Source organism: Schistocerca cancellata, chromosome 5, assembly GCF_023864275.1.
Source record: "Schistocerca cancellata isolate TAMUIC-IGC-003103 chromosome 5, iqSchCanc2.1, whole genome shotgun sequence".
NCBI classification, from domain to species: domain Eukaryota; kingdom Metazoa; phylum Arthropoda; class Insecta; order Orthoptera; family Acrididae; genus Schistocerca; species Schistocerca cancellata.
The window spans coordinates 9,683,691-9,706,123 of record NC_064630.1 but is presented as its reverse complement, the minus strand read 5'-3'; the positions used below and the strand labels follow the sequence as shown (position 1 = coordinate 9,706,123).

At 42.2% G+C, this 22,433-nt stretch overlaps 1 protein-coding gene across 1 annotated transcript in view; it reads right to left on the bottom strand.

Moving 5' to 3' along the window:
* LOC126187738 (discoidin domain-containing receptor tyrosine kinase B-like) overlaps positions 1 to 16,071 on the bottom strand; it is a 71,392-nt gene extending 55,321 nt beyond the window's left edge. The window contains exon 1 of the mRNA XM_049928988.1: positions 15,933 to 16,071. The gene's annotated coding sequence lies outside the window, so the exon portion shown is untranslated. The remainder of the gene's footprint in view (positions 1 to 15,932) is intronic.
* Between the last annotated feature and the right edge of the window lie 6,362 nt (positions 16,072 to 22,433).

Sequence of the window (22,433 nt, the reverse complement as noted above, 5' to 3'; positions counted from 1 at the left end):
CATGTGGCATCAGGATAAAGTTGACATCGTACCAATTATACTATCAACTACAGGAGTCATACCACACAATATCCACCAGTAATTCAACGCAATACAACTACATCCAAACGTATATATACAACTACAGAAATCTGTAATTATTGATACATGTTCAATTACCCGAAAGTTCCTAAATGCAATGTAACATATACCGTACAGTTAAAAGGAAGTGACGCTTGATCAAGGTCCACGTCACTTTCCATTTTTAACCAGACATAACCTCTGAGACAGGAAAGAGGAATAATGATACTAATAATAATTGTAGTAATAGTAACAGATGATACTAATAATAATAATAACAATAGTAATGACAATGATAATAATAATAATGAATGGCATAATAATTAAATTATTGTAATACATTTGAATCTATGATTAGAGTTATCAGGAGTGAAAAGGATATAGATGAACGAAAAGACTTAAATGATAATTACAGTAGAAGATAGGAACTAATAAAATACAAAGAGAGAACTCTGCTGACAAAAGGGAGTGAGGGGGTGGGGAGGAAGTTGTGGCTTAGAGGGTATTTGGAAACAAAGCTGCGGATCTGAGTATGGCATAGATGGCTATTGTCATAGCAGATGGGCCATCAGCTGTCTTTTGAAGCTTGGAAAGGATTTGGTTTCTCTGGTATTTTGTAGAAGATTATTCTAGCGTCTGGTTCCTGATTCGGAGAATGATTCAGAGAATATGGCAGTGTTATGTACTGGTACAGAGAGGATTTTACTCTGTTGAGGGCGGGTGTCTCTGCCGTGCTGTTCAGGTATTAGTGAAAAAGTTGACAATAAATAAGAGAGAGTTCAGTGATTTCGAAGGCGATAGAGCAGACATAGGGTGTGATACTGTCTAGACTTATTGACACGTATGCATGAGTGATACGGTAGGAATAGCGAATGCTATAAATGTATCGTGCACAAGCATTCATCGTCAGTTCCAATATGCATGATCTTTCCTATGAAAGTCCTTGGAGAATATTATCACCAAAGTCGACTAGAGGCAGGATATGTGATTCTAAATTCTTCTTTTTAAGCTCGAAACGCAACAATTTTTTATATTTCTGTAGTGAGTGAAGCAACTTTGACACCTTCTTACAGACTGCAACTTTGTGTTCAGACCAGTCTGTATGATGGTTCAGAATTAATCACAAGCTCTTTGCAGAAAAAAAGGTTATGTCTGTGCCATTTAGGATTAATATAAGATTAATATAAGACATAAGAACAGTTATGAAAAGTTAGCTGTAAGACTTCATATCACCATTCACCAAACGTACACTAATGGAGAGACACTTATAATGAGAACTTAGGTCAATCTCTGATTGAGTTGCTCAAATATTTTTACTTTCTCGTTCCTTTTTACTTTATGAAAAATAAAGTAACATATACCGACCACATCGTTCCTGCATCTTCTACTCATCCACAATCGTATAAAAAGCCTTCTTTCATTCTACTGTTCACCGAGCCATTTCAAATCCCACTTTCTAAAGAAAAGTTCAACGACGAAATCAATTTACTTAAAACAATAGCACTTAACACCGAGTATAAACCTAACATAGTAGATGACGTCCTTAAAAAGAAAACTGCTAAAAGAATTACTAAGCTAGCCACTTCTGTCATTGAGTCTCAAAAAAATATTTCTCTCTTCCTTCAGTGGGGCCTATCTCTTATCAGATCCAACGCATTCTTCGAAAGAAATACGATTGCAACGTTGTTTTTTCTACTAGTAACAGTTTGGAACAAAAATTCATTCATAATTTACATTCTATTCGTTCCCCTTTAGAAAATTCTGGTGTTTACAAAATTGTATGCGATACTTGCTCCTCTTACTATATAGGACAAACTGGACGTGCCTTCACTACCAGATATAAAGAACACTTCCTAAGAAAAAATGGCACTAGCCCCCAAAATTCGTCTTTTGCCGACCATCTTCTAATTACAGGTCATTCACGTAAAGCCATCTGTTATAGCAACATTTTGCACGCCGAAAAGAAAGGGCGTAGACTAGATATTCTTGAAGAATTAGAGATTTTCAAGCATTTTGCTCGAAAGGGTAGCCTCATGCTTAACAAACAGCTACAGCTACGTAACAAAAATTTTATCAACGGTATAAAGCTGTTACTCGATATGTGACTTCGGGTCTCCTTGTCAAGTTGCCGAAATGCTTTTTTCCTTCTAAGGTAGTCCTACGTTTTTTTTAATTATCAAATGTTTCTGGGCTGTATTTCACGTCAATATTGCTTTCTACAAGTTGTCATTCAGTTCTATCTACATTTTCATAATGATGTTTTCATATTTTATCTCACTGTTATAAGCTTTGATGTAGACAAGAAGTTATGTTGTATGCTAATATCAAACGAACATTGCTTTCCATTATGTACCAACTACTGCTTATTTATAATCATTTCTGCCTATATTTCAATGTGAAGTAGCCTAATTACGCTGCCGTGAAATGTGTGATATCGCTCCATTCTGTTGAAACCAGGCTTCTTGAACGTTTGGAAAGTTGTTCAGTGCAGGAGTGACGGAAGTTTGTAACATCTCCACGTGACGATCGACATTGACAGTTATTGTTTTTCCCTGTTCATTTACGGTCCGATAATCCCATGTAACACCACACCATACTGTCATTTTACTAGTGTGTAAAGGCCGCTTACGAACGTCATAAAGTAACAGTGTTTGCCCAGTAACGGTACTTCTGTTTATTCACATCTGTGAGATGAAAATGTACCTCATCTGACATGCACATCTTGCTTAGAAATTCATGGTCATTGTTTATTTTTGTTTTCATATGTTGACGGAATCCCAATCGTAACCGGTAATCGTTGTCCCTCAATTGTTGCACCTTCTGTAGTTTGTACGGATGAAATTTTAAATCAAGATGAATAATTCTGTGAACACTCTCCCGGGACATTCAAACCACTGCTGCTTGCTTACGAACTGAACGCCGTTGGATCCGTAAGACAGACGCGCACATCAATGTTCGCTGGAGAAACCACACTGCTTGGCCGTCCTGTTGGTTCCTTCTTGTGGTCTGATCCAGTTTCTTCAAAGTTATTAATACAACATTTTAACGCGTGTTTCGACGGAATTGCATAATGATATCGTAAATTATAAAAACGTCACCAATAAAACATTTTTATGGCTAACGCACGCTGCTGCCCGTTTCACTGATCCATGATTACTGAAATGGCGGACTGTTTACTCACCGACTGTCACGAACCCGCAGTGATGCCATCTGCCCACGGCTGTCACTAATCATTTTAAACAGTCCCCTTATTCTGTGTCACCATGTACAAATAAATGAAATGGGACGCCCACTTGAAGGGTGCTGACATTCATTGGAGAATTCATCCATGAAAGAGATAGTTTACGTGACACTCTTTGGACCGATATTTGGGTACTGGTCGTGGTACGAGACCCATAAGAGGTGAAATTAATAGAAATACAGGAGACCTAAGGAAGAGCGACGTCTTTAATTACTGGTTCATTTGGTAAACGCTACAGCATTATGAGGGCGCTCAACTGCTCATGAAACTCTACTGGCAGAAATTACGAGGGAAACGTTTCCCATCACCCACAGATTGACTATAAAAATTCCGAGAGAGTACTTCCCAAGAGCAGTCAGCCAACATACTACGTTATACCAGAATCATCTCGCGAAATGAGATGACGGGATAAACAGAAAAATCAGAGTTCATACGTGGGTTTACGGCAATCGTTCTTCACTAATGAGACAAGAAAGTGGTGATATGATTGTTGAAGTCCTGCCGGGCACTCGCCACTCAAATAGTAAGGTGGCTTTCGGAGTACAGATGTAGATATACATGTAGATGTTGAATCATCTGTGACCCTTATCGCTGGAGGCGAACTTCATCACCAATAAATCGATCCACCTTACACACTGGCCCCCTACAGGGTATCGAATAGTCAGAAGAGAACAAGAAAACGGAATTGCGCTGGTAGATGCTCCTAAAATGGTAAATGTTGGCCTGCGTGTGTTAATCAGTACATAGACAAAGCTCCAAATGAAGCCTGCAAGGTACAATAAAGGAAGAGTGGGAAAAAAGTGAGAAAGATAAGGGTTCCACAATGAGGCAGAAGCACAACACGACCAAGTGTAAGGAAACGGAACGAAAACCAGGCGAATATATTTCAATATGCTGTACGCATTTGCCTTAATCTATTTACGGAAATGACGGAAAGTTTACAAGACTTGCGTCTCCCGAAGAGAATTCCACTGCAGCCAAACATCTGGTGACGAATCAGTAGTTTATTCATTACTTCAAGAAGGGACTGGTTGGTAGGTGTACTGTCAGTCGAGAAACAGTAATTTGTCGACGGAAGGAGCTGTGAGAAAGAATATTTTGCTTTTGGAGAGAAGAAACATAACATTTTAAGGCGCTGCAGTCATGGACTGTGCAGCTGGTCCCGGTGGAGATTCGACTCCTCCCTCGGGCATGGGTGTGTGTGTTTGTCCTTAGGATAATTTAGGTTAAGTAGTGTGTAAGCTCACGGACTGATGACCTTAGCAGTTAAGTCCCATAAGATTTCACACACATTTGAACATTTTTTGAACATAACATTTAGCTCATATTGTGGAGCAATTTATGTGCAGTAAATAGGAGTACAAGGTTGATAAAGCACGGAAAGAACTGGGAAATGAAAGAGAAACAATATAAAGAATGCTTTCCGAAAGCTACGATTTGACTTAGTGGCTTCGAAAAGGGATTGGGATTTAAGCGAAATTTAAAATAAGTCAACAAATATCAAAACATTATTTTTAGTTTTAGCAAATCTACAGGTCTTTACTAATCAATTGTACAGTTCATTAGAATAAATCATTTGATGAAAGACGAAATATTATTTGCTAATGTTGCTATCGCTATGTGGACTGTGCTGCGAAACCATTCCTTTTTTCAGGAAACCAGTTACAGTCTAGCATTTATCTGGAGTCAATAATCCGATCTTTGTCGGGAAGGTGGTCTTTGTTCTGCAGAAGCTGCGTATCATTCTTGAGCTGAATCACTAGCATACTTTGCTTCCATTTTAAACATTGGCAAAGAGTAGTATACAGAGAACAAGGGAAAATTAAATAGAAATGAAATGTAAAGGCACAACACGTTAGGTGATAGAAACAAGACTTAAGGAACTAGGTAATGCGGAATTGTGAGTCGTGCTTGGGTAGCTCAGTTGGTGGAGCACTTGCCAGCGAAATGGAACGGTCCAGAGTTCGAGTGTCCGTCCGGTACACAGCTTCGATCGGCCAGGAGGTATAAAGACTTAAGAAAATTCAAGATATTTGCTTAGAATATGTCTACATAGGAAAAGCATTCGAGAGTGAAACGAGATGAAAGTTATGTGAAATCCTCAGAACACATTGCAGTAAAAGACAGGTACTGTTCTGGGAGTATTGGAATCAAGAGGGACCAACAGGAATGGAAGACGAAGGAAGTTCTGCTCTAATTAATGAGATCTGTAAGGCCAGAATGTAGTCCTACTCTCCTGTGAAACATGAAAGAAAAAAAAGGAAGGAACAACAGCGCGTTTAAAATTCCCAGTGAATTCATGTAATTGATAAGATCCGCTGATGACATCATTGTCCTCAATGAAAGTGACAAAAATTTAGAGGAGCTGTTGAATAGAACGAAAAGTTAAGCACAGTGTAGGGAGTTGGAGGAAATAAAAGAATGCTGAGGATTAAGGCCCATCGGAAATGAAATAAGTAACAAACTTAACTAAAAATTGGGAGAAAATGAAGGAGGACACCATTCGATGGGAAAGAGTCATCCACTGGGAGAAAAACGGAGAGGTAGAGACTCGAAGCATTTGGGTTTTGGCGCTACAGAATAATGCTAAAAGTTTAGTGGGCTAATAATATAAGAAATGTGATTCTCCGTAAAATTCGAGGGGGAAGAAATATATGGAAACGCTAACTAGAAGGAGAGATACGATCGTAGACCACCAATTAAGACGAGAGGGAATAACTTTCATTGAAGTAAGACGAGGCATGGCAAAATGTGTAGCGGAAGACATATATTAGATTATGGTGCATTAATAAATGATACCACATAAAACCAGCCGGAATACTGATGATAAAAAATAATAAATTAAATAAATAACGTCTTGCAGTTTGCATTGGCAAGAAGAGCGTGGCATACACCAATAAATTGTTAGTGTAATGAGGCAAAACTTTCTTCATTTCCTTCACCATTTCAAGCAATGGATCACTAGTGATTTTGGGAGGAAAGAGGTTTATGCTACCGATAGTGGTTTCACATGGATGTACGCTGCTGCAGTTATGCAGAGAAGAAGTCTCCTGTACAGAATAGACTATAGCGGCAAGTTGCCTCAAACTGATCTTCGGACTGAAGACCACAACATGAAGAGGTCACTGATTTTATACAACACATATAATATGCTCTGTTCAAAGTGATTTGACGGTATAGCTAGTGCCAAACAATCGTTCTCTTCTGATAATAGACATGAGATTTTAAATTTTTCTTCCCAGTAATGTCGTTATTCAGTACTGTGATTGAGAGGTATAGAGTAATACACCTTCACTGTCTCCTAATTTTGATCTAATGTGACGTACATGATTTAGAGCACTTCTGCACATCCTACCAGACTTATTTGTGTTACGAAGTGTTATAAATTGAAAACATTTCGTGTTTGGCAGGCATAAACGAAAAAGGAATATAATATTGTTTGGCACTGGTATCATGATTTCACTCTAGATCCACTCTTGGCTCCGGTACCACAGTTAGATCTGCTCTCTAAATCATTGTCTCTAGCGATACAATGGGCTTGGTTGTAGGTTCCTTTTCTTGACAGACAGAAAAATATAAAGAGCAAAACCATTCAAAAACTGATCACAATCAAAGGAAATACTGTATCGAATGAAATAGTTAGTAATTTTTCCTTACTCTACCAAAAAAATTACATACTTAAAGACTGTTACCGTTCCTGGTATTGTACCTAACGAAATTCTACATAATTAGAAACCAACAGAAGAATTAGATTTCAACAAGCAGCAAGACGATCTTTTAAACGAATGTTCTAGCAATCACTGCAGAATAACACTGGCCTTTGGAAAAAGCCAAATATTTCCTTGTAAAGAGGTACCTGAATGTTTCACGAAGAAAAGCGTAGTTAGCACATAAATATGTCATCACGATAATGTGCTGAGTGAACGCATTAGTAGCACCCTTCATTGAAACTGGTACCAGAAACGAGAACACCGATGTTGCCAACGAGTGAAAATAAGAATGGTCCAAGACAGTCCTAGTTTATGACACAATCTGTCAAGAAACGTTGCGATGTTATATTAGTTGTTGTATTGTAGAGCACGAGTAATTAAATAACGATTCATCTTCAAAAGAAACGAATTTTTTAGAGTTAGTCATGGAGAATGTTACTGTATGGAAGTCAAAACCTGGACGACCGAAATGTATTGCAGGTTGTCAACTTGGGACAGCGAAGAAAAAGGACAAAACTTATTAAGTGGACTAGAAGAGTCACAGCACGGTGTGCAGAGGTATCACTCGGGGTTCGAAGAAATGAAGTAAATTTATGGGTCTCGTCCTGGTGTGCAATAACTTGTTGCTTCCATAATGCTGCATACTGGAGACCTGAGCTGTGAATTAATTTTTGTTGCGAAGCCCAAAGCTTTCTTCGTGCAAATTATAATCTTAGCTGTGTTTGTTCCCTACTTTCAATCGATATAGAAGCCATTTATGGGTTCATCTTCAGGTAATTGGGCAGAATTATTGAAATGATGTACACCCAGAGGTATAAGCTGCTGTTCAATAGCAACGTGCAGTGTGGTAAAGATGACTTTAAAGGCTTCGAACTTATTTGCAAATAAACAAGGAACACAGGTGAGTGGAAAATAAGTACGAAAATAACCTTTGATCTCCAAAAGAATATGGCGCATAAATAACGAGTAAAACAGTGAAAAGACAGGAAGATTAAGTTAAGGGAAATTAAGAGGAAGGCAAGGGTAAAGGAATAGAGGAATACCTACAAAAACATTGCCTTTCGTGACACACAAAAGCGTTAAGAGAGTGGCATTATGAATGTGTCTCCACACAGCTTTCATGAAAAACGGGCTGTAGCTCCAACAACAACAGATGATGATTATTATACTTCAACATGTGACATGATGTATCGTATACTACAGCAGAGTGTGTTTCAAAACGTTCCTTCAAATGCAAAACGTTTTCTGTTGTTCTCCAGTTCATATAAAGCACACATGGAAATAAGACCTGAAACGTCAGATACGTCGTTAGAAATGCGGTACTTCCGGTTTATGTAAATCCAGAAAGCAGAAAAAAATCCTTTCTGTCGCATTAATCGTTCAGCCACTTTCTCGCACACTCTCCCTCTGTGTAGCAGGAACCGGACTCTCGAATAACCTCCAGCGCAAGACAGTAAATGACACATCTGTTAAAGCAACAATAAAAATTACCACTGTCCACGAACTCACTCGCTACCTTTGCACATTTTCATTTCGAACCATATCTTCCTCTTTTCCCAGTATTCTTAGCTAGGGCAGTCTCCTTGATTATCTTGTACTCCTACAACTTCCTTTAATATCTGCCATTATTTTTATTTTTGTCATTATTATTACTATTCCTGTTATTATTATTACTGTTATCACAATTAGTGGCAGCAGGTGGAGTAGTACAAGTACTTCCAGTTTTAACTTTATTAGTTCACAGTCAGTATTATTGACTCATATTACCACTTCACACTATCAAATTATTTGCATGCTGTTAGTCATATTAAAACTGTTATTTATTAGAAAACACTGATGGATAAAGGGTACTGTATCTGTGAAACCCTGGTCCGACGAATGAGAGGCCTTGCCTCTGGACACTAACCTGATCAAGTTAATTGAATAAATAAATAGATAAGTAGATGCGAAGTGAGTTTGTTGAGAACCACATTTACGGACTGCGTCTTGCTGAATCGCTTAACTCGAACGTGCATGATAACATAAAGAGAAACGTTGTAAACACTGACTAGACGAAAATGTGACACATTTCCTAGTTTCCCTTATAGATTTGTGCACGCTACAATATTTCACTTAAAGAACCATTAAAGAAATACTTTTGTCATCAGTCCATACGTTCCTGTCTTGAGTTAATCTCCCCATTTCGAACATTATAGTACTTAATATTATAATGCGTTACTGAATTTCAGGGGCAACCGTATCGTATTGACCAACTTTTAAATACCATTTTATGACTTGAAACGGGATATCACAAAAAAATTTAATGTGACAAAAATGATAAAATGAAACTAGCAGCCATAGTTTGTGCAAAAAATGGCTCTGAGCACTATGGGACTCAACTGCTGTGGTCATAAGTCCCCTAGAACTTAGAACTACTTAAACCTAACTAGCCTAAGGACATCACACACATCCATGCCCGAGGCAGGATTCGAACCTGCGACAGTAGCGGTCGTGTGGTTCCAGACTGTAGCGCCTTTAACCGCTCAGCCACTCCGGCTGGCATTTGTGCATAAATAATCAAGTCGCACTCAATATCATTCATAACAGTTCATGAGTTCAACATCTACATCTACATAATTACTCTGCAAGCCACAGCTAAGTGACTGGCAGAAGGTTCATGGAACCAATTTCAAACTGCTGGTCTACTATTCCACTTTCGAACAGCGAGTGGGAAAAACGAACCCTTAAATGTTTCCGTGCGAGCTCTGGTTTGTCTTATTTTCTTACGATGATCATTTCTCCCTGTGTAGGTGGGTGCCAACAACATATTTTGACACTCTGAGAAGGAAGCTGGTGACTGAAACTTCATGAGAAGATCGTGCCGCAGTAAGAAATTAACTTTTCTCGAAAAACCTCATTAAATAAATGAAATAAATAAAATCTTTAAACCAATAAAGAAAATAAAAAAATTCAAAGACAAAGGTAAATATCTCCTTCAAGCCAAATATACCAAACGACTTTGTTTTAATGACTGAGACCCCAATTCGGGTGTCACATCCATGCCGCTCTCTCCTCTATTTCACGATAATAAAAAAACGAGCTGCCTTCTTTGAACTTTTTCGATGTCCACCGCCAGTCCTATCTGTTGCGGATCGCACACCGCACTGCAGTCCTCCAGGAGATGGAGGAGAATCGTAGTGTTAACTGTGTCTTTAGTAGACCTGTTGCATTTCCTATGTGTTCTGCCGATAAACTGCAGTAATTGGTTTGCTTTCTCCACAACATTATCTATGTGATTAATTTATTGTGTATCTGAAATTCTCAGGAAATCTTATTTACCTTACGGTATGCATTTAGCTCTACGGATGGAGGAAGCTCGTCGAGGAAATTACCAACAGATGTCATGAAACTTCCTGGCAGATTAAAACTGTGTGCCGGACCGAGACTCGAACTCGGGACCTTTGCTGTGAAGACTGGGCGTGAGTCGCGCTTGGGATGCTCAGTGGTAGAGCACTTGCCCGCGAAAGGCAAACGTCCCGAGTTTCAGTCTCGGTCCAGCACACAGTTTTAATCTGCCACACACTCCGCTGGAGAGTGAAAATCTCATTCTGGGAGCAGATGTCATGAAATGCAAGTGTCTCTAGGAATATGATGATGTTTGGTTTTCGAGGCGCTCAGTTGCGGGGTCATCAGCACCTGTAAAAATTCCCAGTTTGTACACAATCCAATCTAGCCACTGTCACGAATGATGATGATGGTGATGAAGTGATGAGGACAACAGAAACACCCAGTCCCCGGGCAGAGGAAATCCCTAACATAGCCGGGAATCGACCCCGGGATCCCGTGATCCAGAGGCAGCAACGCTATCCACTAGACCAAGAGCTGCGGACTGTTCCTACGAATAAAAAGCTTTAAGAGCTTAGCTCAGATATTTTTGAGCTTGTCCATGCTCCTTATAAAGTGACGTACGTCTGTAGTGGTGGATCAGAGTTCAGATCTGAGCATATGTATCTCGAACCGTTGTTCGCGAAGTGTGACAGAATAACTTTTCATTGATTGACTATTCGCCCTATGGACATTACGGTTTTAGCTAAGGAGATTGGGAATTCTGTATTTTTCAGCATGATGTTTACCATGTTTTAATGTTTGTATGCACCTGATGATGTAGCATAGGCAACGAAACCCGTAGTGTGATATAAAACTAGCCAAAAATACAGCTATTATTGGAATTCTTGCAACAAAAAGAAAATGAAGAAAGATTCTCGCTGTGTGCTTCAAGTGATAGAGGTAAATTTTCTTGTTCAAAGGATTCTAGCTGTACATGGATAGGGCTAATGTTACAACAGTCATCTACGAATAACTGATTGGGGATGCGGCGGCGGCGACAGGCAGTAATCTTTAAGCATTCAGTCCATGCGGAAACATTCCGGACGGCCGGCTAGCGCCGGTTTTTCGCTCGCCGTCCACGTGCGTCAGGCGGTGGCCCTGCGCTGGACAACTTGTCCAGCCGGCTTTTTTGTCCCCGTCTGCGGTACCTGGCGGCATCCTGACCCTACGCAAGATCCTCCAGTAGGAAGGACAGAGGCACAGGCGCGGCGTGCGCGCAGAATTCTCGGCTAACCACATATACACATTATAAAGTCCAAGCGCTTTTACAATTTAACTAAAGAAAAGTACGACGAAATTGGCGCTGTTACAAAACTACGCACTTTTCGTTGGTGATCATCAGCCTAAGTTCATCAGGTACAAAATTTTTGAAGTTTTATGTAATCGGCAAGAAAGAGCTAAGTAGCTAACAAGGAAAATGTGGTCTGAGAAGCGATCATCGGGCTAGTTTCCTTATTTCCCTTTTGATGTTGTAGAGGCATGTTCACTGTCGAGACTCCAATGTTGTCGGGTATAATACATGATACTTGTATTTATCAGCTGATAACTTGTACTTATCAGACCTTTAGGAAAGGGCTAACATTTCCCTTACTGATTCAGACATGTTATTGTAACGAAACCCATGTAGATCCGATGTTTTGAAGACACTACTATATATTTCCATTACTTTAATGCCAAAAAAAATTGGGGACTGGTCTCTGGTCTTGAAGGTTTACGTCACTAATGTTTTTTGCATATCGACAAAGTTCGAAATCGATGTTGACGTATCACCGTCAGGGACTTTCTAATAGCTGGAATCAGTTTCTATGGAATTCTTCTGCCTTTAACGGGAGTGTGAGGACCTCGGACGAATTACAAGCGGCATTGTCCGAGTGATATAATCCATAACTGATTTGCTACATTATTTTTGAAAATGTAGTAGTTTTTGAGAAGCAATATTGAGAAGATGTAGAGAACCGGCACATGAAGCTGAGTGGTGAACGATTCTACTGCCGCCAACATACATTGCGCGTAAGGTCCATGAAGATAAGAGCCGAGAAATTAGAGCTCATACGGAGGCGTTTGTCCCTCGCTCTATTGGCGAGTGGAACAGGAAAGGAAATGATGGTTCAGATGGCTCTGAGCACTATGCGACTTAACATCTGAGGTTATCAGTCCCCTAGAACTACTTAAACCTAACTAACCTAAGGATAGCACATACATCCATGCCCGAGGCAGGATTCGAACCTGCGACCATAGCGATCCCGCGGTTCCTGACTGAAGCGCCTAGAACCTCCCGGCCACATAGCCGGCAAAGGAAATGACAAGAAGTGTTACAAGATACCCTCCGCCACGCGCCGTACGGTGACATGGGGAGTATCTATGTAGGTATAGATGTAGGGGTACAATTCACAGAGCGCAATTTTCATTTTATAACATTTTTTAAAATCTTCTCCAGTCACCTCTTACTGTCTAGATAAACCACTTGAAACCAAATATGAAGTTGGTCTTTGCGTACGTATTGCTTTTCATCCTACGGAAAAAAGTAAACGTTCTTTTAGTTCAATTAACAAGGGTCAGAGAAAGGAAAGTGAAAACGAACATCAATAAAAATTAAATTTTTGAGAGAATTCAAGCCGGCCGGTGTGGCCGTGCGGTTCTACGCGCGTCAGTTTGGAACCGCGTGACCGCTACGGTCGCAGGTTCGAATCCTGCTTCGGGCATGGATGTGTGTGATGTCCTTAGGTTAGTTAGGTTTAAGTAGTTCTAAGTTCTAGGGGACTGATGACCTCAGTAGTTAAGTCCCATAGTGCTCAGAGCCATTTGAACCATTTGAACCAGAGAATTCAAAACAACGTCCTGTGTGTCAAAATTTTATTTTAACCAAAAGTTTCTTTCACTTTGATATTCAGCAGTGACACGGGATCTGCAAAACGAATAAACAGATACAAACAATACTTTTCACCATCATTTGTATTCTGGCAGTTCTCAGACAATTTTTCTAGATGCGAACCATTGACTGAATATATAAGAACAGGTAGCGATAAGATGGACGTGGAGATTTTAGGCATGAGGCAAATGGCTCTATTTCAGGTAGACTAAATAACAAATTTACAGGAACTCGAGCAAAGCAAAAAACAACGATTTGTCGTATTAAGCCAAGTTGAGCGCTTTACCGCAGGGGTCGCATCGTTCACAGCGGATATAATTCCTGCGGCTGAATCTTCCAGATCCCAACAGGTCCGCACGCGGTGGTGTCTGGCGGGACAAACCCCGTCAGAAGGCCGACTTGTGGCTGTCGGGATCACGCGCGAAGCATCGGCGTTGCGCACTTGTTGCGTGGCCCGCGCAGGCCAACTCGCACGTCCGCACTCGCACGTTCCGTAGAGGTTTGCAGCCCAGAGCGAGTACTCAGATCGCAGAACTGAACACGCAGTACGCTAATCCAGTCGCTGAACAGCTCCTGGGGGTCGGAAATAAGCTCTCCAACGATGACGACGTTGCTGTATCACTTGAAAAACGACGAATGTTGAATTTACAGCTTTTACAAAGAATTAACATGATACTGATACGATATTTATCATCCTACGAAGAAACGAAATCTGGCACGTTCTTCCTCGCCTAAGGTGGTTACGTAAGAATCATCACTCCCTGCTTATTTTCCGTACCTGTTTCGTCGTTAACCGCGTGCTTAAATAACACTACACTGCTGCAAGTGAAACTCTAGTTCTTTCAATAGTTTTGAAATCGCCTCTACAGAGCAGAGGAGTTACTGTCTGTTGGTATAGTTACCGACGACGTAAGAAACAGTAAGCAGTGAATGGACAGCAGCGAAGGTAACTGGTCGAGGGGGTGCTGTGACGTACAAGATATTTTACCCTAAGTTCAATTATGCAGTGAGTTTACGTGAACACATTTTTGACATACATTACAGTCGCCTTGACTACTGACAAAATAGCCATTCATGCCTGTTTTCAGCGTACTCGTTGATCGCAGTCGTTTCATTTGGAGAATATAGGAATTCTTTTCTTAGCTAATAGTAGCAATAACTTTTAAGGTTGCACCATTGTTGCATAACATAAATTTTCCCCACCTAGTTCTGATGTTACGTAAGAGTTCGAGCTCAACTTATCAAGATTACCTTCTAACTGGAGATGTGGCGCATAAGAAATAAAATATCTTGCTTTACTCTGATATTCCTGTTGATTGAATCGTATTTGTATCCCCGAATCAAACTGAACCATATTTACTGCGATTGCATATCCTGAAATGCATTCTCTGTTCACATCTTCCTTAACGTATTGCATGAGCCCATTAACAGCAGACAAGAAGATAGCAATGCCGCAGTGGTCGTCCAGTACTCCAGTAAGACGGCGTCCTCATGGATTTCAGTACAACGCGAACACTTAATCATATGTGGAGTAGTGATACGTCGTTTGGAACTGTTACTTGGATATCTCGTTGAAATGAGTTCCCACAACAAGTTTCTGAATAGAATAACTCACAGGCGACGGTACATGAGCTATCCGTGACCTCAGAAGGTGCTGAAGAAGATCCCAATACAGGGATCGATACGTCGACCGTGTGGAGGAATATGGAAACACACTTGTCTCGGCCTAACAGCGTAAAAGATTTCAGCTTCAAGGACGTACTAGCTCGAGCATCAGTACGTTTAGCGGAAGGCTAGCGCTGAGGCCGCCTTCTCCTCGATGTCAGAGGCTGCCTAATTTTCCTCACGGAGTTTCATTTTGCTAAGTTACGTAACTCTAGCAGCGTTTCACATCAAGTTCTTGACCGCATACGTAAACGATTCGTGTAAAGCTTCAGTAACTTGTAGGGTTTGTTGTGCTCTAAGTCTTACAGTGGTATTAAATGTATTACTTCATAAAATGCCCATTGGCTCGCCATGCCCACACATTTTGGGCGTTTGCCGTCCAACATCTCGTAAATATTTGAAATGAAACGATATTTCAAAAAACAGCCGCGAGCTCCCGTCAAGCTAATTCTTTATTTCCCGTTGGTTTACATCTTCTTATCACCCCTCGTATGATGATATTAGTTTCAACAGCGAACAAGGCAACGGTTTTACTGTGGAATCAAACAAAATACAAGTCGTGACGCAGTGTGGCTTTTAGTTTGTATGACGTCACAGTAAAGAACTCTCCATCTAGCTTCTCCTAAATAATTTTTTGATACCTGCAGATAATCCGAGGATAGATTCCCATAGTAAACAGGAGCTCGATCACTGTGTCGTCGAGATATCAAACTCGAATTCATAAAAAAATGAGTTATTGGATTTGAAATTCGGTCTCAGTTAAGCTTGGACGACGCATTTCTGAGGGGGTTTGAAAACTTCTCATATATTCGTTTCTAATTTCGGTGAATGTTGTTACGGACAATGTTCCGGAGGTTTTTAGTTGTCCCGGTAGATTAAACAGTAGTGTACAGGTACCAACCGTTCGGAGGTCGGTTATTAAATTATTGGACTGCGCGGCACTTGACAAGTGAGTCAATTTTTAACTCTCAATGAGACACAACGGCCGCGGAGAACGCCACGGCTGGTGGAGACCACGTACCGCTTACAGGGTCACAATCTCGGAGGTGCTGCAGCAGGATCGCGGGCACGTGGGCAGCACACATGTAGCGACGCGCGGCAGCCACTCGACAACAGCGCGACACTGGGGGCAGCCGACACGTGCGCGCACACGTGCTCACCGCGTGGACGCCCGGCGAGTACTGGCAGGCGGGAGCGCGCGCTGCAGCCTCCCTCGCTCCCTGCGCTACCTCGCCCCCCCCCCCCCCCGCCGAAGCCCCAACGATGCCGGCGCGTGGCGCTGCCTGGCGGCTCCCTGCGTACTCACCGTCCGCAGACTTGGGGGAAGCCCCGCGCACAGTGGCTGCCGCCGCTATGCCCGAAGACCTGCGCGTCTGTGCCGTTGGGGCAGCGAACTGAGAAGTGGAGATGAACCGTGTAGCGAAGCAGCTTACATTACTCACTAAAGGCAAGGCCTGCGCTACAGACTGCATACATTTCAGGGTATGCTTACACAGCAGCTCCGTACTTACAAGGGAACCTCCCCATCGCACCTCCCTCACATTTAGTGGTCAGGTGGTCCAGTAGATCGCCCCTGAAAAACTGAACACGAAGAGAGGAACAAGGTCTACTGAACTATGAAAAAAAGCAAAGTGGACCAGTGGACAGTCCAAGCTCAACAAGTTCAACAGTGTATAGACTGTAATAGCCATGGTATTGTGGTTAAGTGGTCACGATGTTGGATTGAGACGTGGCCGATCCGGGTTCTACATCTCCTCGTGCCATTTATTTATTTACTTAACTTTTTCACAACCTTTATTAACTGTCCGTCCGGTCATCGGAACGTTTGTTCTCTTTCTGTAGTCTTGGCAGCTGTCACACTACACACTGGCTATAGAATTGTAAGTCATGTGGCAAGTCACAAGTAAATCTGATGATGAGAGCCGGTTGAGATACCACATAGACGTCTCACAGAAATCAAAACAACAGTAAAGAAGTGTGAATTATGTTACAACAAAGGAAGTCAAGAGTCAGAACTTCCAAAAGAGAACGCAACTTCAGAACCGTAAAAACGGTTTGTTTTCACAGATCACAGAGAACGCCGAGCAAAGTAGCCTCCTGTCCTGAGGCGCCTTGCCGGTCCACACGGCTCCCCACGCCGGTTCGAGTCCTGCTTCGGGCATGGGAGTGTGTGATTGTCCTTAGGATAGTTTAGGTTAAGTTGTGTGTAAGCTTAGGAACTGATGACCTTGGCAGTTAAGTCCTATAAGATTTCACACACATTCGAACATTTTTGAACTTGCCACAAATTTCCATAGAGAAACTGCGTGATTGTGGAACTATTTCGTTCAATTGTTGCAACTTATGTGACAAACTATTATGTTGGCCGGCCGGTGTGGCCGTGCGGTTAAAGGCGCTTCAGTCTGGAACCGCGTGACCGCTACGGTCGCAGGTTCGAATCCTGCCTCGCGCATGGATGTGTGTGATGTCCTTAGGTTAGTTAGTTTTAAGTAGTTCTAAGTTCTAGGGGACTGATGACCACAGATGTTAAGTCCCATAGTGCTCAGAGCCATTTGAGCCACTATTATGTTGTCATCATTTCCTTGGGAGTGATCACATTCACATTCACATGAACACCTAAATCGGGCAAAGAGGCATATACACTACGTGATCAAAGGCATCGGGACACCTGCCTGGAAATGACTTACAAGATCGTGGGGTCTTGCATCGCTAATGCTGGAATTCAATATGGTGTTGGCCCACCCTTAGCCCTGATGACAGCTTTCGTTATCGCAGGCATACGTTCAACCAGGTGCTGGAAGGTTTCTTGATGAATGGCAACCAATTCTTCGCAGAGTCATACACTGAGCAGAGGTATCGATGACGGCCGGTGACGCGTGGCACGAAATCGGCTTTCCGAAACATCCCAAAGGTGTTCTGTAGGATTCAGGTCAGGACTCTGTGCAGGTCAGTCCGTTACAGGGATGTAATTGTCGGGCAACCACTCCGCCGCAGGCCGTGCATTACGAACAGGCGCTCGATAGTGTTGAAAGATGCAGTCGCCGTCCCCGAAGTGCTCTTCAGCAGTGGGAAGCAAGAAGGTGCTTAAAACGTCAGTGTAGGCCTGTGCTGTGATAGTGCCACGAAAAACAACAAGGGGTGCAAGCCCCCTCCATGAAAAATACGGCCACGCTATAACACCATCACATCCGAATTTTACTATTGGCACTACACACTCTGGCAGTGACGTTCACCGGGCATTCGCCATTCTGACACCCTGCCATCAGATTACCAAACTGTGTACCGTGATTCGTCACTCCACACAACGTTTTTCCATTGTTAAATCGTCCAGTGTTTACGTTCCTCACACCGAGCGAGGTGTCGTCTGGCATTTACCGGCCTGATGTGTGGCTTATGAGCAGCCGCTCGACCATCAAATCCAAGTTTTCGCACCTCCCTCCTAACTGTCGTAATACCTTCAGTGGATGCTGACGCAAATAATTATGAAAAATCCGCCTCGATTGCACAAACTACCTGGTGTTTACCTAGGTTTCAGCGTGGGTAACCACGCTTTTTTCAGAACAAATATAAAACAGCATGTCTAAATAGGCATAGTCAAAGGCTAAAATCAACACCTACAGCGGCAAGATCCTATAAATTTTTTTTACAAATACACGGTACATATGTACCACGTCAATAATATTACTTATCTCAACCCTGTGTGTGCTACCTCACCCTATCCAACGTACGATGGTCTCGGGCTCTCCTATTTAGGCAATCTGTTTTATATTTGTTCTGAAGAAGGTATGGTTACCCGCGCTGAAACCTACGTAAACACCAGGTGGTTTGTGCAATCTAGGCGGATTTTTCATAATTATTTCGATACTTACGATTGCTAACGCGCTGCAATACTGAAAGTTCGTAGATCCTGATGCAATTTGGAATTCTTGTGTTATGGTCTGGATAGATGTCTGCCTATTACAAATTGCGACCCTCTTCAACTGTCGGCGATTTTTGTCAGTCAACAGGCGAGGTCGGCCTGCACTCTTTTGTGCTGTACGTGTCTCTTCACGTTTCTACTTGACTATCACATCGGAAACTATGGGCCTAGGGATGTCTAAGAGGTTGGGAACCTCACGTACAGACGTATGGAACAAGAAGCACCGAATCATCTGACCACGTTCGAAGTCCGTATGTTGCGCGGAGCGCCCCATTCTGCTCTCTCACAATGTCTAATGACTACTGAGGTCGCTGATATGGAGTACCTGGCAGTAGGTGGTAGCACAATACACGTAATGTGATAAACGTATGTTTCTGCGGGTGTCCGGATACTTTCGATCACATAGTGTATCACTCCCTCACCACGCGTACAAGTTATGTCCTATCATACGACACACGTACTGTCACTAACGCCGTGTATGCCACACCAGACCTGTTTTCCGGTGGAGGATTCGGTTGACTCGTCGCCTTGTCATCAAAGGTTGGCGGTTCCCTTTCGAAAGCCACTTCCTTTCCGCTGTTAATAGAGTAGTTGTGCAGAATCGACAATCATTACAGGTCCCTTCCTTACACTTCGCAGTGGCAAATGGACGTTACGCAACGGCACAGATACAAATTTGAATACAGCGGAGAGCGAGAGGAGATTATAAGAAAAAGACAGAGGAAGCCCAAGGGAGCTCGTCTATCTGGCGGTCAAAAACCCTGACAACCCACCCACGGCAGCGTCGCTTGTCACTTGCTCCCAATCTTGCACTTGTTGAGTTTGGACCGTTCCCTGTTTTATATTTCGCTTTTTTTTCATAGTTCAGTACACCTTCTTCCCGTTTTCATGCTTGATCTGTCATCAGTTTTGAACGGTCTGTCTACTGGGCCCTATTACCGCTGCATCTGAGGGGGGTGCGATGGAGAGTTTTCCTTGTTAGCAGTCACATACAAAAACGAACTTGTTGAAAGATCTAAAGATTGGAAAGTGGATCAGGTTACACCAGTACTCAATAAAGGAAATAGGAATAATAGTACGCTGAATTACAGGCTTATACCGCTAAGGTCGATATGCAGTAGGAGTCTGGAACATATACTGTTTTGGAGCATTATGAATTACCTCGAAGGAAACCATTTATTGACAAGGAGCCCACGAGGATTAAGAAAATGTCATTCTTGTGAAACCCAGCTAGCTCTTTGTTTCTCACGAAATAGTGAGTGCTATCGTCAGGGGAAGTCAAATTGATTTCATAGTTTTCGATTTCCAGAAGGCATTCGAAGCTGTTCCTCGCAAGTGACTTCTAATCAATTTGCGAGCCTGTGGAGCTTATCTGGATTCGGAATTACCGGTCAGAGAGGTCGTAGTAATTGACAGAGAGTGATCGAATAAAACAGAAGCAATACCTGGCGTTCCCCCAGGAAATATTGTAGACCCCCTGCTGTAAACGATATAGGAGACAATTGTGCAGCTCTCTTAGAATGTTTGCAGATGATGCTGTCGTTTACCGACGTGTGAAGTCATTAGACGATCAAAACCAATTCTGAAATGATTTAGACAAGGTATCTGTTCAGTGTAAAAGGCGGCAATAATGAAAACTGTGAGTTATTGTGATCGTTACATAGCTTTGGTTACTGATGATTACTTGACACCAGTGCCTTTGAGTTTAATTTGTACACTACAGCACTGAAGATGATAACTATGTGATTTAAAATCGATTTTGCAGTCAATGAACCATGAAAATTCAAAAATGGTTCAAATGGCTCTGAGCACTATGCGACTTAACTTCTGAGGTCATCAGTCGCCTAGAACTTAGAACTAATTAAACCTAACTAACCTAAGGACATCACACACAGCCATGCCTGAGGCAGCATTCGAACCTGCGACCGTAGCGGTCGCTCGGTTCCAGACTGTAGCGCCTAGAACCGCACGGCCAATCCGGTCGGCGAACCATGAAAATTACGGTCAACTCTGACCTTCCTTCTAATTTCTGAAAACTGTGAAATCAACCACATGGGTACAAAAAGGAATCCTCTAAATTTCGCTTACACGATAAATCTCACAAATCTCAAGGCTCTGAGTGTAACTAAACACTTAGGGACTACGACTATAATTAGCTTAAACTGGTGCGATCACATAGAAAATGTTGTGAGAAAAGCAAACCAAATACTGCGATTTGTTGGCAGAACATTCTCAGAATGCAACATGTCTACTAAAGAGACTGCTTACACTACGATTGTCCGCCCTCGTCTGCAGTATTGCTGTCGGGCGTGCGATCCGCACGAGGTGGGACTGGCGGAGGATATCGAAAAAGTCAGGAGGAGGACAGCTCATTTTGTGTTATAGCCAAATAGAAGATTTGGGGTTAACATCATTAAAGCAAAGGCGATATTCGTTACAGCAGGACTTCTCATGAAATTTCAATCACCACCTTCCTCATCAACGTGAGTGTGAAAGCATTTTGTAGGCGCCCACATACACGAGGAGAAATGATCATCAATTCATCATAATATAATAAGAGAAGTCTGAGCTCGCACAGAAAGATTTAATTGTTCGTTTCTCTCGCGATCTCTGCGAGAATGGAACGGTAGCGAAACAGCTTGAACTTGGTTGGATGAACCCTCTGACAGGAACTTAATTCTGAATCGTAGCAAAATCGTGTAGATGTAGATTTAGGTGGAGATCGGGTGTGTCGGTAGTGTTGGTACTGGAAGCCGATTCCTAGCTAGTAATTCCGTTCCGTGGTTTGCATCAGCCACTTGTGGTGAGCGGTGGAACGTTTTCTTCGAATAAGCCTCGAACGAATCCTACCATCGGGATGGTGCAAAACGAGTATATCAATAACTTAACGCATTCATGTACACTTATACCGACTGTTAATCTGGATGGCAGATTGACTGCAGAGTTATGTAGTGTGCTGTGAAAAGATGGAGTGTTCTTCCCCGTACGATTCATTCTCGTGTGCGAGATCTTGCAAGGGAGTATGGAATATTTACGCCACAGCAAGCTACAACTGGAAAATGGGCGTAAGAGAATTACAACTATGGCGTGAGCACTGCTTTTAGCCCACAGATGGTCAATGTAAGTAGCTCTTGGTACCTGTACTTGGTAACTGTCGTGGTACCACTAACTTCCAGAGTCCTTTCCAATGCATTTCCTCTTCAAATCCAGATTGCTGGAGTTTCAAAACAGATTCATTACTGAACGATGGGTTAAGTTTTTTTAACCCATCTACGAATTTTCGAGCCGGTTCCGCAGTTTGCTGTGCTTAGTTAAACTGACGCTTTGTTCGAAATTTTGTTATCTCATGTCTTCCAATTTTGTAGCACTGCTTGAAGGTATCCGCCCATCCACTGCTTCCCTTGATATCACTGTAATCTACATCGCGCACAATTAGATGTGCGTAAAGTAGGAGGTCATTATCACGCACATGACGTACATTGTATCGAGCATTCTCGAAACGCGCGAACACCAATTTTTGTAATAAGTGCGCCTTGTGAAACTTCCTGGCAGATTAAAACTGTGTGCCCGACCGAGACTCGAACTCGGGACGTTTGCCTTTCG